Raw genomic sequence first — 17820 nt, 5'->3', positions numbered from 1 at the left:
AATACCTAGAAATTTATAAATGTTATCAATGTACAGAGATAACCACTTCTTGTATTAAAAAATACTATTAGGTTGAAAACATCACCTCATACATATGACAAATATTGTGAACTTGGTTACTGTGCAAAAAGTGTTTATAAAGACTGAATGGAAAAAATAGCTCACCACATGGAATAAAATAAGGCATGGTATTCAAAAGTGAATACCACAAGAGTCAAAGACCAAACTGGGAAAGTTAAAACTTAAAGAAGATTTTTTTTAAAATGTAAGAGATATTTTTATGAACCAGGAGTACAGGAGAGCTTCTGAAAATGCATAAATAATGAAGTGAAAGGGGCCATATTTCATTGTATCAATATTAAGGTTAGATGAGGTTAATATAAAACAGAAAACTGAAAGAATATAGCCAGACCTAAACCAATAAAAAGATTTTATCTCTAAATACATAGGAAACATGTATAAATCAGTTAGAAAAAGAAGGGAAAACAGAGGCTTAAACCTACTTGTAATCATATTAATGAACACTGAAATAATACTGACCTATTTTATACCTATCAGATTGGTAAAGCATAAATTACAAAAATACCAAATGTGGAGAATTATGTGGAGAATATTGCTAGTGATAATATACTTGGGTATAAATTTCAAGAGTAATAACCTACAGGGCACCTGGGTGGCTCAGTCGGTTAAGCATCCGACTCTTGATTTTGGCTCAGTCTATGATCTCACAGTTCTGTGAATTTGAGCCCCACATTGGGCTCTGTGATGATAGCATGGAGACTGCTTGGGATTCTGTCTCCTTCTCTCTGCACCTCCTCTGCTCTCTTTCTCTGGCTCTCAAAAAGAAATAAACTTAAAAAATAATAATAACCTGCATTACTCAGAGAACTTATGATCCGGCAAACCCATTCTTGCATTTATATCACAGAGAAATCCCCACACATGTCAGTGAGGGTAGTGAGCAAGGATGATCATCAATTTATTTGCATAGTTGAGAGTTTGAGGCAATGATGGTGTCCATCCCTAGAGCACTGTATAATAAAGTGCAATGGATACACTAGGTAGCAACTCAAAACGAAGGATCAGATATATAAATATAGTCACATGGATAGACCTTAAGATATATGGCATGGAAATGTAAAAAAGAGATTTAATGTTATGGTACAAAGCCATTAATGTAAATTAAAAATAAATACATACTTAAAATACTACATGTTTATCAAGATTCAAAGATCTCAAGGATATATATCAAATTTATGTGAAGGGGAATAAGAGGAACAGGATGAAAAAAATAACAGAGTAAAACAAGAGGAATGTAGCAAGCATATATATTAGTGAAATAAACTGATTAGTATATATTTAACTGAAATTTTTGCACATCAGATTTAAAAAAATAACATGGAATCCTGAATTCTGCCTCAGTGCCAGGCTTTTGACAGAATCCTCTTAAATTTTGAAAGCTTTGTTTAATCAGAGATAATTATATAGTGTTATTTCAAAGTTTAATCAATGGGCTCATTAATTAATGCATGTGAAGGAAATTAAGGTGTTGACACACTTTCTAATTTTATTTAAATTAAAACATATAATCCAAAATTTTATGAGTGAATTTAGTACTGAACATCAACAAATATTGTTAAAATACTAGAATTAGTTACCAAATAACTTTTCATCCAAGCTGATACATGTTTGTGAGTATAAGGAAACATAAAAATAACAAAGTATATACCATCTGCAATATTTATTTACTGACTGATCACTCAATGTTATATTGGTGGACATAAGTAATGATTCTATTCACAATCCATTTTCAGGGATTTCTGCTTCTAGCCTTGATAGAGTAATAATGACTGGATTTACCCTCTCAAGCAATCTTAAAATGGACAAAATATATGCAACAACAGATTTCGGACACTGGACAACAGGTGGGCAGGAGAAGGATCCGGGAACAAATGAGGTAAGGCAACAGTTGTCCCAGCTTGCTACCCCACAGGGTTTCCAGAGGAGGGGACCCCAACCCAGAGGCTAGCAGACTTGCCCAGCTGACAAGACAGAACAGAGAGTTTGGGGAGGGTGAGGAAATGGAATTCACAGCCCTCTATCCATTAAATAATTGGATTAAGTGTTTACAATAGATTTTGAACAGAATGTTAAAAAAAAGAAAATTGAAAGTACTCGTTTTATAAAAATTTGATACCTTTATAAAACATTAAAGGATATTTATAAGGTGGATCATCAAAGGTCAACATTTCAAAAACCTAAGGGCAGCTAAAAAGAAAACACGTCCTTCTATCATGACATGTTTTTCTTATTCAACGTTAACCTTGTCACAAGAAGTTTATACTTCAGTTATTTGATTGTGCATATATAAAAATGGGTAAATTTCAACTATAGGTTTTGTGTAATACAATATAGATACTTATTTAGAGACAACTATGAGTTGAATGTTCATGGCGATTAGTTCCAAGTATTTCTTCTCCATAATTTCCTACTTTAATGACAACATTGTTTGTACCATGACTTTATTCTCCACAAATATGGTATTGTGTTATCATGTTAACACATATAATTTGTTCAATGCTAAACCTTTGATTACTCTATAGTACCAGTCATGGTAGCATCAGATGTGTCACTTTCAACTCAATGACAATTTAAAAGTATTTCATTGGTTCCTTGAGTCGAATTAAAAAGTTGAATGGTTGGAGGGGAGCCTGGCTGGCTCAGTTGGAAGAGCATGTGATTCTTGATCTTGGGGTTGTGAGTTCGAGCCCCACGTGGGGTGTAGAGATTACTTAAATAATAATAAAACTTAAAAAAATCAAACCATTAGAATTAGTTTACCTGACTTTCTGTTTGAAGCATCTGATGTCACAGATGTAAAACAGGCTTTATTTAAGTGTTTGAAAAGTTCTGATGGGGCCAACACCTTAATTCCTATTGTTTTATTTTTTGTACATGCTTAAAAATAATGGAAATCAGAAATGAGTGAAATGAATTAAAAGACTCATGCGATTTTTAATGAAAAGTTATTTATAGTCTTCCTAAAATAACTACCTAGTCCCACCTTTCAAGTAGATGCTAATGTATCTGAAGCATATATTTGTTTTTCAGTGATATCACTATAGTTTCCATGTTTAGACAGTAAACATCATCAAACTTTTTTTAGTGCATTGCTGTTGAAAGGGTTTATTACAAAATTCAAGAGACTAACCCCAAAATATAGTTTTATATTCATTATGTTATATATATTACACAATATTATAAATAAATACTGTTATATCCTACATAATAAAAGACTAAAAACACTGTAGGAAGAACATTCGGGTCACTCATAGACTCTGCAGAATGACTGCCCAGGCTCCTTTTCTGCCAAGTACTTCGGTCACATCTAATTTATAGTTTCCCATGGTTCCCAGTAATGCTACAGATGCGTAGCTTCGTGGGTTTGTAGATCTCAAAGTCTAAAGCGTTTCGTGGGTTTGTAGATCTCAAAGACTAAAGCAGAGGCTGTGGCTCCGTGGACTCATTTGCCATGTGGCCAGCAGAGGCAGAAGCTTTGAATATTTTTTCCATACCACTCTACACCGGAAGGAGTTACCTGTTCTATGTTGCTTACCCCCTAACACACTTTATTCTGTTAGTGAGTATCTCTCATGCTGTCCTTGAAAGGAAGGCAATCATTGTGTTCTGGAAAGAGATGGGAAAAGAAATCTTCTGATTTAAGCCCAAGCTGAAGTAAGAATTCTGCTCCCTGCACACCAGAACCTGGAATTACAGCATGAAGTCTACCAAATCCACCCCAGCTTATTTTAATGCAGCTATTAGTGTCAATACTTCATTTTAAAAATAAATAAATAACCCCACAAAATGTAAGATATATGCTAAAATAGAAAGGATATCAGGACAACCAGGAATAAATGAGAATTGTTCTAGGCAAACCACGTCATGAGGTTACCCTAACTAGAATGCTGGATACCACACCAGTACAATGAATTGTGTTTTGCTTTTACTACTTCTGCTCACATGTTTTAAGTTAAGCACTGATTTATTGCCTACTTTGTGCCAACAGTGTAAAAGAACACTGTCAATCATGATCTCATAACACTTACAACAAATCCATTACAGGGGCACGTGGGTGGCTCAGTTGGTTAAGCATCCAACTGTTGATCTTAGCTCAGGTCTTGATCTCAGGGTTCTGCGTTCAAGCCCAGCATTGGGCCCAGTGCTGGGTGTGATGCCTACTTAAAAAAAAAAAATTTAGAATTTACCTAAATGGCACAGTTATTTCATCACAGAATTGAGATTTTTACCCTGCTTTAACACGAAAGTCTGTAGGAGTGATTATGTTTCATTGAAGTGTTATGTATTCTATAAAGCCTTCCCTGAAATTCTCCTGTTCTGATAATCTATTGCTGCAACAAACAGCCATAAACTTAGTGGCGTAAAACAGCCACGATTTTATGAGGCTCCTGGATTCCACAAGTCAGAAATTTCTTTTTTCTTTAATATACTTTATTTTATTTTTTAAATACGGTTTGTTTTATTGTGGTAAGAACATTTAAAATGAGATCTACCCTCTTAACAAAATTGTGAGCGTACAATGCATTATTGTTAACTATACATTACATCTGATGTTGTACAACAGATCTCCAGGGCTTGTTCACCCTATTTACCTGGACCTTTGTGCCCATGGATTAGTAACTCTGTAGATCCTCCTCCTTGCATCCCTCGGCGACCACCATTCCACTCTTTCATTCTGTGGATCTGACTAGATTAGATGCCTCATGTAGGTGGAATCCTGCAATATTTGCCTGTTGGTGACTGGCCTGTTTTACTCAGCATAATGTCCTCAAGGTTAATCCATGTTGTCACGTACTGCAGGATATTTTGACAGGGCACAAACAGCACAGATGGTTTGCTTTTGTTTAAGACTGAGGTTCAACTAAGAGAGATACAGGTGGCTCAGTCTGGATCATCTGAAGGCTTATTCATGGGCATTTCCAGTGATGGGACTCAATGAGGCCAAAGCTGGGTTCAGTAGGAAACAGAAAGCCTGCATGTGGCCTCTCCAAGTGGTTTAGTCTTCTTACTAAATGGCAATTGGTTCCGAGAGCAAGTGTAACAAAAGGGAGTGTATGGAGACATTACAAAAGAAACAGGAGGAAGCCTCCTGGCTTTTTAAGACTAGACTCAGAAGTTACATAACTCCATTTACACCGTGCTCTGTTGGTCAAGGCAAGCACAAAACTGCCCAGGTTCAAGGGGAGAGGTATAGACCCCACCTCTCAACGGGAAGAATATCAAAGAATTTAAAGCTATATTTTAAATGACTACATTCCCGGGGCGCCTGGGTGGCTCAGTCGGTTAAGCATCCGACTTTGGCTCAGGTCATGATCTCACGGTCTGTGAGTTCGAGCCCCACGTCGAGCTCTGTGCTGACAGCTTGGAGCCTAGAGCCTGCTTCCGATTCTGTGTCTCTGTCTCTCTCTGACCCTCCGCTGTTCATGCTCTCTCTCTGTCTCAAAAATAAATAAACATTAAAAAAATTTTTTTAAATAAATGACTACATTCCCTTTCTCTCTCCCATCCACCCACAGATAGATTTGACCAGTCCTTTGTGTTCCCATAGTACCTTGTACAGACAACTGCTTAATCACTTGACCTATTTTAGCACTTATCTGTTTATATAGAGACTCTCTCTATGGGCTAGAAGTTTCTTAAGGTGCAGGTCTCTTTTATCCCAAGAACTTAGCATAATGCATGGCACATAGTAGTTGCTCAATAAATGTGTGTTGAAAAATTGGTTGATGGATGGATTGGTTAAAACAAACAAACCAACCAAAACATACACTTCTTCCAGTTCCCAACTATAGTTAGATTTTGTGCATTAAAATATCAGCTGCCTCCATCCTTCCTTTATTCCAGAAGGATGCCCTAAAATCTCCCTTAGTGAGGAGCATATGAACAAATAATCTACCTTCCTGTCAGAGATTTCATTTCTGAAGGTGAAAATCATGTAGTAAGCTAGTTACAGGCTTCCAGAGGAGTTTTTGACATCTCCTTTCTCCTTCCCTTCCTTTCAGGTAAAGAGCAACTGAGGCCTCCATATTTCCCTCCAAATATCTTTTGGTTTTGGGACTCAGAGGCGTGACAGGGCCCTAACAGGACTGCCTTGTGACCTAGGCATCTGGCCCTGGAAAATGTGGCTTTTGGTTCAGCTATACTTGGTGCTGTGGTTTCCTCTATGAAAGCATTTAGCAAACATCCCTGCTTTCCTGTCCTCTACTTTCTTAGTTTTCAATACCACCCCAAGATCTAAACTCTGTTCAAAATTTTCTGGTCTTCACTGAATTTTAAGAGTTGATAGTGCTGTAAGCCCTATATACAGGAAAATGCATACTTATGTTAGTGAGATGAAAATGATAGTCTTTATTCCATGTTTTCTATCTTGACATTTTTTCTGATTTATGAAATGTATTTGTTTTATAATACTTTGGTATTTCAGATTTTTTTTTTCCCTCTTTACCAAAAAAAAAAAAAAAAAAAAAAAAAAAAAAGAAGCCTGCGTCAAAAATACAATGGAATGTTTTCCTGGATTTGTTTGGTGTCATTCAGCCGCTCCACAAGTTTTATTTTCTGGATCAACAAATATGCCTCAATTTAATTATATTGCTGCTCAGTTGAATATCTTGTAATACCTTGAAAATACAAAATAGATGGTTGAGCAAGATTTCCGCTTCCAGAGAGAACATTACTGAGCGGCTTTTCTAGATCAGTTTGGCTCGAGTGTGACAATTGGAGGCCACCTCCTCAGCCTGGAGCCCCTCACCTGGCTCACATCCTCGGTGGAGGCTTCCCATGAAGGCTGGAACGGGCCTGAAGGGAGATGGGTCCAGGACTGTGATCCCATGGTTATATGTAAAATTTGCAGAAGTAAAATATTTACCTGCAATTTGAGTTTAATTGAACCGTCTCTTTTTACTGTGACCGCCTCTGTAACATTACTCACCTTCCTGCTGAAGGGGCTGCAAAGGCAATGGCACTTTTTAGGTTCAACAAAGCAGAGGCTGAGTTGGGAGTGTGCCATTTCAACCGCAACTTGAAAATGCGTTCTAGAACATGTTAGTAAATCAGATTATAAATGACAGATTCTCAATATTCTTATATATGCGGAGTAACTTCCTTACACATCTTTAAATCTAAATTATTTATTTAAATTAAATACATGAGAAAAAAATTTAAAGTAATGTAAAGCAATGGCCATAAAGATAAGTAGGGGTGAAATCAAGAATAACTAAACTGTCCTTAAAAAGTGAATTGTAACCAAAACCTCAGACTGTATCAAAAACAATAATTCCTGGGGCACCTGGGTGGCTCAGTCGGTTAAGTGTCTGACTTCGGCTCAGGTCATGATCTCACGGTTCGTGGGTTCAAGCCCCGTGTCCTGCTCTGTGCTGACAGCTCAGAGCGTGGAGCCTCTTAAGATTTCTTTGTCTGTCTGTCTGTCTGTCTCTGTGGCCCACCCTTGCTTGCGCTCTGTCTCTATCTCTCTCAAAAATAAACATTAAAAAAACATTTTTTTAAAGTCTCTAGGAAGCAAACATGCTGAGAAGTTCAAAGTTCATTAAAAAAAAAAAAAGCACAGAGAACACAGGGGCACCTGGGTAGCTCAGTCCATTAAGTGTCCAACTTTGGCTCAGGCCATGATCTCACAGCTCGTGAGTTCATGGGCTCTGTGTTGACAGCTCAGAGCCTGGAGCCTGCTTCCGATTCTGTGTCTCCCTCTCTCTCTGCCCCTCCTCCGCGCTCTCTCTCTCTCTCTCTCTCTCTCTCTCTCTCTCTGTATCTCAAAAATAAATAAATGCAAAAAAATAAAACAAACACAATAATTCATTAAGAAAAAGAGATACATTTACAGGAAAAGTCATGAATAGACTCTTGGATTTTTTGATAATCCAGATACTGAAGAAGACAAAATTATATGAACACATTGAGAAAATATTTGAAATTCTCCCTTGCTTGACATGACGTATTAATATGAATGAATGTACATATATGTAAAATCACCTGTAGGGCTTTTTAAACTACAAATTGCTGGGTCCCACCCCCAGAGATTCTGAATCTGCAACTCTGGGCTGGTGGAACAGGCAGGGATAATTTACATTTCTGATTGGTCCTAGTAATGCAGATGCTGCTGATTCAGGGGCCACAGAGAACCACTGATACTTTTTAGTATACTAGAAAGATACTTTTTAGTGATAATTACCTTGTTTTTTTTCTTTCTTTCTTCCTTTTGCCTTTATTGTAACAAATTTAGTAGTCTGTTCCATACTTTAAAAAAAACAAGTGGTTACCCGTAAATATCATCTTACATTCCTAGTGATAATATTCTGATCATTTCTGCTTACATTCTCTTTGTTTTCTTGTATAGAAATCTTTGTCATCAGAATATGTTTACCACCACATGTTGTGCTATATCAATTAATTTCAGACCTCATTGCATACATAATTGGAATTCTGAACAATGCAAATGAAAAATTATGCCCATGTTCAACATTCTCAAGAATTTGTAGAAAGCCTTTAAAGCTGTTTTCGTTCAATAGATAAAACAAAACCTGAAACTCATTGCATAATGAAAAACTGTGTTGTTTTCAATATGGTAAAAATGATCGTATGACTGGGTGTGGCTATTATGATTATGAAAGGGGTACTTATGTTTTGTGAAATTGAGGTTTTGGTTAACTGCTCCAGAGAACCCACAGGAACGAGTGACTTTGGGGCATTCAGGTCATCTTTACTTAGTTGGCAAGGTGATAATTGATTCTAGATTGCTTGGCACATGTAAGTGTCCTTGGCAAGTTTCAAGTTCTACCAGATGTTGGGTACTGCTTTTAGAATGCTTGTGAATAGTTTCTCGTGTCACTCCACTGCTACAAGGAAACAAAAGCTTTGTGTTTCGTCCCATCAAAAGTGATTCCTTGGGCATTACTGTCTTGTATTGTACATTTCTTACTCTCTGATGGAGACAGAAACCAATTTGATCTGTGCAGTGATTGATGGTGTTGGTTTAAACCCAGAACTCTACTTATGTCCCAAAGCTAGACTCTCAAAAACAAAATAAAACAAAACAAAACAAACTCCAAACTATAATCTAAGCAGATTTAAGTGAAAACTCCTCTTCCATGGCAGACTAATTTCTTACTGTTCGTCTTTAAAGTTTATATGTGAAATACAACATAGAGGTTTTCATATGTTTTACAAAAGAAGATGATAAATATTTAGTGACTCTTTCACTGGAAAAAGCACACAGTGCCACCTACAAAAAAGTAACTTCTGATAGGGTATTTAATTTGATTATTACTTCCAAAAAGGACTTTTAGGAAGCAAGTGTGGGACTTCCGCTTCTTGGAAGATAAAGTGCACATATTCCTCCTGCTAAAAACAACCAAACTCCTGGTGGTTAGTTATTTGAAAAAGAGAAAGAAAGAAAGAAAGAAAGAAAGAAAGAAAGAAAGAAAGAAAGAAAAGAAAGAAAAGAAAGAAATAAAAGAAAGAAAGAAAGAAAGAAAGAAAGAAAGAAAGAAGAAAAGAAAACTCTGAAAGGTAGAGAGAAGGCAGACCAGATAGGCACCTCAGGACACAAAGAACAATATGGTGATGAGTTCCTTGGGATTTTTCTGTTTTCTGAGTTTTTTGGAAGGGGGTGGTTCTCCTATATCCATGGACTTAGAGGTAAAGAAGCTAGTTACCTGGAAATGCCAATAGATGCAGACTAAATAAATAAATAACAACAAGAAGCTTCTTCTCTTCAGCCAAAATACTAAAAAAGGAATATCCTAGAAAGATAGAAAATTTTAAGACAACAACCACTTGATTTCAGTCAAAGACCACAGCAAAACTTTGGCTCTATCACTACCCATGCTGACAAAGGCCAACAGGGGAGCCTAGACTTGCACTCCTGTCCAGCAGTGATAAAGTGCCTCCCTCTCCCCACTGGGCTGGGTCAGAGGAATGGAAATTCAGGACTTGCCCCACTACTCAGTGGTAAAGAAGGCACTACTCTCCTCCCAGGTAGTGGAGACCATTTTCGAGGCGCTGGGATCCTGTAGTTCCAGAAAATAAGAAAATAAACAACAACAAAAAGGAGAAAAAACAAACAAACACTGATGGAGGTATGTGAAAGGGCCTTTGCCCCTTTGAGCCAACTAACTGAAAGAATTCTGGTGACCAAAACTGGAAAAATTTGAGGAACAAAAATTTCTTAAAATAAGTTGAATTGTAACCCAAAATATAAAACAAATATCAGTGAGTCAAAACTGATACACATAAATGATTGAGTAAATTAATAAATGGGGATGAAAGGCAAATTTCCCATACAGAAGAATTCCAGATAATTTATGTAGTTATTTTGCCCTCAAGGAAGGAGTGTAACTCTTCACTCTTTATGTGTGGGCTACATCTAGTGACTTGTTTCTAAAGATTGCAATATGGAAAGGGGAACAAAACCATAAAACTTCACAGCCAGAAAGCTCACAAACACTAACTTAGCCAGGTGATCAAGGTCAACATCAATATAAATAAACTGTGTTGTACCCTTGATATGTACTCTGATACGGTGTGGTGAATATGGCAGTTTTCCTCTGTGTGGTCTTCCTCCTTAAAATACATAACCCCAGTCTAATCATGAGGAAGACATCAGACAAATGCCCATAGAGGCATATCCTGCAAAAATACCCGGCTGTTACTACTTTAAAATTTTTTTTTTATAAAAAATGTTTAAGGTTTTTATTTCTTCTGGAGAGACAGAGAGCATGAGCAGGGGAGGGGCAGAGAGAGAGGGGGACACAGAATCCGAAGCAGGCTCCAGGCTCTGAGCCGTCAGCATGGAGCCCAATGTAGGGCTCAAACTCACGATCTGCAAAATCATGACCTGAGCCAAAGTTGGATGCCCAACCGACTGAACCACCCAGGCACCCCCTTTTTTCATTATTAATTTTTTTAACGTTTTTACCTGGCTGTTACTTCTTAAGAACTGTCAAGGTCATCAAAACAAGAGAAATAATCTGAGAAACTGTTGCAGCCAATGAGAAATGATGCCTTACTGTACTATGGTGTCCTCAGTGGGATCCTTGGAGAGAAAAAGGACATTAGGTAAAAGCTAAGGAAGTCTGAATGAAGTGTGGACTTCTGGTAATTGGATTAATTGTAACAAATGTACCATACTAATGTAAAATGCTAACAATAGGGGAAACTGGGTGTATGGTAGCTCTGTATTAATCTTCTTAAGTATAAACTGTTCTATAAAATGAAGACTACTTTATAAAAGGAGAAGAGAGGGGTGCCTGGGTGGCTTAGTCAGTTAAGTATCCAGCTTTGACTCAGGTCACGATCTCGCAGTTCGTGCGTTCGAGCCCCGTGCTGGCCTCTGTGCTGACAGCTCAGAGCCTGGAGCCTGCTTCGTCAGATTCTGTATCTCCCTCTCTCTGCCCCTCCCCTGCTTATGCTCTGTCTCTCTCAAAATAATAAAGAAACACTAAAAAATAAAAGTGAGAAGAGAGTTGATGTTACTAATTAAAACCTAATTAAAAGTCAGATCTAGAGTTCTTAATGGTAACTCCTAGTGAAGCAAATTTAAGGTCTATGTGGTAAATTACTGTCCCGTTGCACCTATGTAAACAAGCCAAATATAATAAAACCGAGATGACCATATTTTGAACAAGAATAATCTCTCTCTCTCTCTCTCTCTCTCTCTCTCTCTCTCTCTCTCTCTCTTTTTTAAGATTATCTTTGGCCAATGGTTGGTGACTATAGAGAGAAATTCTATCTCAGTAGGAAACTGTATACATCTGGGTCATCAGATTCTGGTCCTGCTTATTGTCTTTGAACTAATTTGTACCTCTTTATAAATTGCAGGTAGGCAAACTCTGTTTTGTGTTTGTTTGAAATTTAATTGACTTCCTTCCCAACTGTAGAAAAACTAGTTCTGTTACTTACCTGTAAATTGGACTAGATGCTGTTACCTTGCACAAATGGTCAACCCTTACCAAACTTGAAATTCTTCCAGTCTCCTTCACTATTTGGCTACAGCCCTCCAATTAATGTTTCCAGTTTTCCTCCCTTTCTCCTGACTTGGCATCACTGAGAACAAAAACCCGACATCGGCACAGATCGTTATGGAGACTCTAGGTTGCCTTGTTGCTGGCTGTTCCCCATAGGATCTGAAGAAGCAGTGTGAGCTAAACCTAATGACATGATATCAACCTCGAAGGACTCATCACCACAGCAGACCATGCATGGGCCAGATTTCTCCCTAGACAGGTTGCCATCTGGGTGTGTGACCTGGGTAGTCACAGGGGACGCTGCACTCAGGAAGGCTCCACACTTGGTTTAATGCTCTGCTGTTTGCATCTTGAAATTCTTAATTTTTGAAAAAGAGACCTGCATTGCCATTGTGCACTGGGCATTGTGTAACTAGTTCTGACTGTGAATACTACAGTGGTATTTGTAGTGTCAGGGAGCAAGAATTCCTGTCCCCATCAAAGTCTTTCTAGCTGGACTAAGAACCAAATTGAAACGAGACAGATTAATAGGAGAAAGTCAAATTTAATAGTGTTGAGTATGGGGAATACACACACACACGCACACACACACACGGAAATTCCAAAGAAGGTCAGGCAAAGTGAGGTATGTAGATGTCACCCTGAGCTAAGGAGAAGGAGGTGGAGGTCTGGGACTTCAGAGGGGAGGAATGCATTCGTAGGGCCATAAGAGGAGCAGATGCTTGGTAATTAGACATTTGCACTGCCATACTGATGGATTATCCAGAAAAAATTTATCTCTGCTGGTATTCCCAATTTCGGAAAAGACCCCCGATTGAGATTTTTCTGTGTCGTTCAGGGATTGAGTCTATAGGGTCTTGATTGCCTTCAGCTCAGGGTAATCTTTATGCCAAAGTGGCCCATCTTGTGGAGGCCTGCCCTCGGCCCCTACAGTGGTATTAGCTATTCTGTGTTGATCTTCACCATTACTCCGCCAGAAAAGTGAGTAAATGTTTATCAAATAAAGTCTTGTCATAATTCTTGATCATCAGCTTGTTAAACTTGCAATGCGCATCACATGTAGACTGCCATTGCTGTAATGTTACGAACTTAAATGTGAACAGGACTGTAGCGAACTGTGCATCATGAAAGGACCCGATCAAAGGGCACAAGTCCGGTTCACTCACTTTCATAAACGATGTGCACAAAATCTCTGCTCATGGAGAAGATTGTCAATCAGGTAAAGTTTATCTTGGAATCCTCCACATTCCTTTTCTGCCACTTAGCCCTTCGTGCTTTCTGGCAGGAACTCAGTCCCTCCCATTTCAGATCCCTTCTCATAATAACGTCTTCCATGTCATTTTCATCTTGCAATAAATTTTCACCAATTAGTAGCTCATTCTGAAATGTTTTTATTTTGTTAATCCACTTCTAATTTTGGAATGCAACATCCTCCCCAATAAAGAATTTTAAACATCAGATCTGAAAATAACAAAAAAGACTGTCTTGAAGCCACTAACATTTTGCATGTTGGTAAGGTTCAGCCTCCTATTAAATGACATATTTACCAGATGGCAGACCTTTTCCAAAGGGAAGGGATATTTTCCCTGATTATTTTATTTTTTTAAATGACTTGTTTGTTTATTTATTTTATTTATTTTTTTATTTTAGAGAGAGAGCAAGTCGGGGAGAGGGGCAGAGAGAAAGAGAGAATCTTAAGCAGGCTTCCCACACAGCACGGAGCCCAACATGGGGCTCTATCCCAAGACCCTGGGGTCATGACCTGAGCTGAAATCAAGAGTCAGTCGCTAAACTGACTTGAGTCGCCCAGGCCCCCCACCCTGATTATTTTAAATTCAAAATTTTGTAAGTTACAAAGGGAAGCTGAATTCATATGTTAGTAATACAGTTTGACTTAAATAAGTAGAAAAATTATTCTCTGGTTTCCAAAGTTCTAAAATAGTTTTTCTTTAGAAGTTTCATTTGTTTGTTTGTTTTAGAGATAGAGCACGTGTGCACACACACATGCTCGAGCCAGGGGAAGGGTAGAGGGCGAGAGAGAGAGAGAGAGAGAGAGAGAGAGAGAGAGAGAGAGAAAATCTGAAGCAGGCTCCATTCTCAGCATGGATCCAAATGAGGGCTTGTTCTGAAAGACCCTGTGCTTATGATCTGAGCTGAATTCAAGAGTCAGACGCTTAACCTACTAAGCCACCTAGGCACCCCTGTTTGTTTGTTTTTATAAACCACAAGTATTGCAAGGATTTGATTATAAATATCTGTCTCTAATGGATTTCTTTACCCAATTCACATAGGTTTACTTTACTCCACTCCCAGGTACTTCTAAAACAAGGGGGAGGGGATGTCTAAATTTACAGGATAGCTGTTGGCATGGTGTCCCTATCAGATCAAATTTTTACCAGGAAAAAAATGCTACATTTGTGCTAAAATAAGTAAACCATCAATAAATGCCTAAATGTGTCAGATAGCACTTCACTTGCAACCTATTCTGGGAGATGGAACAAGTGGAAGGTCTTCGATGCTCAGGTAATTTGCCATTCCTAGAGCAGCTCAGGGCCACCCATCCACGGGCCCTGCTTTGTGACAGAGCTGACCTAAGAAAGAACTGAAGGCATTTTATACTTTTCTTTATTGCTGTCTTAGGTAAGTTCACATACTGTATTTCCACATGTCTCTGAGAAAAGATACTAGAAATCAAAACACAATGTTTTTACACCCAGCACCTCTTCTCCAACCCTCATGTTTTCAACCCTTTCAAAGCCAACTTCACTGTACTTTTTGATTTGCTTGTCCTCTAACAGAAATATCATTTACACATACGAAGGGGCTGTTTTCTAGAAGAAAACATCCTGTCTTTTTCTTCCACAAGAAAGTATTACAGCATGAGAGTCCTAAAGAGTTAAGTGAAACAATTTCCTCCTGTTTTCCATGTTACAACGTGCATGCTGGTTCAATTTCTTATGTCAAATATGTGTTCTAGCCTTCCATGGATTCAGTGGGAAAGGTGGACAAAATGTATTTCAAGAGAAAATTGTACCAGAGGTTGATAAACATTTCAAGGATACAGGTACAATTGAAGTGCTCAATGAGATACATATTTTCACTATTCAAAAAACATTAAATGCCCATCAAGGTTATGCAATGGTTTTTCTTAGTGCCTCAGATACTTGATCATGTAAGAGTTACACTATCCTCTTCAGAGTAAGGTGGGGATGTACCAAGCATGTGGTTAGACATTGGTGATATGGCTTGTAGATGTCACTAGATGGCGCCAGGAGCATCTAAAATAGCTGAGCACCGCACACTAGGGTCCTTAGTCCTTCAGCGTCTCCTAAAATTGTAGAATATTCCATTTCTGAAAAAAAAAAACAACCCTATTTTTAAAATTACTTTGCACATTCTTTACTCCTCCTTATACCCAAACAAATTATTTTCCTTCAATGTTGAAAAATCACAGAATTTCATAGGAAATTGTGCATTTTTTTTTACCTATTTAAGCACTGACTTTTTTTTTCCCCCCAGAACTGGTTTCCCTTCTTTGCTTACGAACCATTTATGATAATCACTCTAGTTGGTAGCATTCTGCCAAGCTTCCAGGGCTGCACTTGTCATCCCTTAAAAGCTTTCTCCAGAATGTCTAAAAGTCTACAGGAAAATTAGAAATAGTGGTTGATGGAAGGGGAAGTGCCTTATCTAAAGTCAGATAAACAAGCTAATGGTCACACTGAACTCAGCTTTTCAGCCTACATAATCAGGAATCATTACATTCTAGTTTTTCTAACTCTAAGACTTACTGCATGAAGCAAGCAGTGGAAGTGGGTTGGAAAATGAGGGCCTCAAGCAAAGAGAGCGGAATCCTTCATTTTGCTGATGTCGGAAAACAGTTTCTAATTTCCAAACTGCTGACCCGCCATTAAGTAGTTGAAGTTTGTCAGTATATAACTTCCAGTAGAATATAGGACAGGTTTTTTTTTCCCCTGCTTATTTGTTATTTAAAGTATCAGTGTTATGGATAAAGTTTAGTGTTCACAGGTCTGGCGTGGACTTTCCTTTCTGGCAGGACAGAACTGAGGGGTGGGAAAAGAAAGAGGGAGTGTGGAGACACACATCCAGGGTCAAGCCCAGAAGAATGTTCAAGAAGACAGTAAGAAAGCTAACACTATCTTAAAGATGATTATACCAGGTGATCTCTCATAGCTGACCCCAGGGATTTGTGCAATGCCTTAATGCCAAATTCTTTGGACACGAACATGTTTTTATTCGTGTTTCACAGTCTGGAAGGAGATCTTTTCTGATTAAATAGGTCAAAATTTAAAACCTTATTTTTGTTATCAATCGAAGATTTTTGTTTTGATCAAACTGCCCATTTATATTTACTTAATAATCTGAAAGCTGGTTTGTGCAAAGAATATTCAAAACAGTGAAAAGTATTTTTTAATAGTTTGTATGCAGTAAGTTTGACTTCTGAAAAAAATCTGCCATCTTGGATCAAAAAAGGCAAATGAATGGACATCTTTGGGGATATTGAATATACACCATATGGGTAGAAGGCACAGCTGTGTGTTTGTCTTAAGGAGTGAGTTCTAGATCCACAGATTGTTTACTGATTTCTGAAGAGTTAGCTCGGACGGTATGTCAGATACTGAGAAAGCCTGAAACTCTACCAGTTACTAGATGCGTGATCCTGAGTGGAATAGTAACACCTATGAGCCTCAACTCTGTGTCTCTAAAATGAGGATATTTAACTTACACAGGTCGTTAAAAGGATTAAGTGAATTTACATGTCTAGCCCAGGTTGGCACTTATTGGACGCTCAACCAATATCATTTTCTCCCTTTCCCCAGGATGGGTGGGTGTGACAAGGTGTTTTTTTAAATCAGCAGGCACACACTGAATCAACTGTATTTAAAAATAACGTAACGGTCTCTATCTTGTCAGTGGGTAGATTCATTATAAGTGAGCAATGTAAATTTCTTTAAAAACTGATTGCTTGCTATCCATATCTCTAAAGTAGAAATTATGCAAGCAGAATATATCAGTATCTCTCTCATAGTCTTATCTGACAGCACTGTAAGCTGATAGTTTTTGCCTTCATTTCTTTTACTGTCTGGAAAGTGAAAGGACAGCAGTACAACTGACACTGACACCCAGTCCCCCATGCCACACAGGGAGTGCCCTTGTAACTGTGTAAGACAAAACAAACAAGAGGGTTAATGGGATTATTTCACTGACGCTATTGCAATAGGGAAAGCCCCCCAGATGAGAAGATCAGAGTGTCTTGGAAGGGAGGTTTGCCTTAGACTTTTATAGGGAGGAGCAGACATGTTATAGGTCAGGAGATTTATAGTTGCTATTGGTTTGCAGTAAGGAGAACAGTCAATCGTTAGCTGGACAGGAAATGTTTGTCTCTGTGTCTGGCTAGTTTCAGGAGGACAAACAGTTCTCATCTTAGCTAATCACCTATGAGACAAAGAACAGGAAGTTGGATAGGGGCTGAGGGGGAAGCATGTGTCTGGCTTTATCAGCACTCTCAGGCAAGAGGGAAAAGAAAGTTCTGTTTGGCTTTGTCACAGGTAAACAAGAGTAAACGTCTTTGAGTCTTACTGGAATCATGAGAAATAGTGGACAGCAAACCTTATCTAAATCGTATGTGGAGGGTGGTTCTTTTCAGCAAGTTGTTTTTCTAGGAGAAAAATGATGAGGGATTTCATCATTTTAGAAAACAAAAAATTGGGAAAATTCTCAATGATCACTATTTTCTAGA

The 17820-nt window shown here is 38.2% G+C and overlaps 1 long non-coding RNA gene across 2 annotated transcripts in view; it reads left to right on the top strand.

Annotated features, from left to right (window-relative positions):
- Positions 1-17820, top strand: part of LOC132679445 (uncharacterized) — a 265049-nt gene that overhangs the window by 229967 nt on the left and 17262 nt on the right. For both annotated transcript variants that reach the window (XR_009610160.3, XR_009610159.3), the window contains one exon: positions 1815-1957. This is a non-coding gene — a long non-coding RNA (uncharacterized LOC132679445). The remainder of the gene's footprint in view (positions 1-1814; positions 1958-17820) is intronic.

The sequence above is a fragment of the Panthera onca genome, chromosome A2, assembly GCF_046562875.1.
Source record: "Panthera onca isolate mPanOnc1 chromosome A2, mPanOnc1 haplotype 2, whole genome shotgun sequence".
Taxonomy (NCBI): Eukaryota; Metazoa; Chordata; class Mammalia; order Carnivora; family Felidae; genus Panthera; species Panthera onca.
Note: the sequence above shows the minus strand (reverse complement) of the source record. Positions and strands in the feature narration are given on the sequence as shown.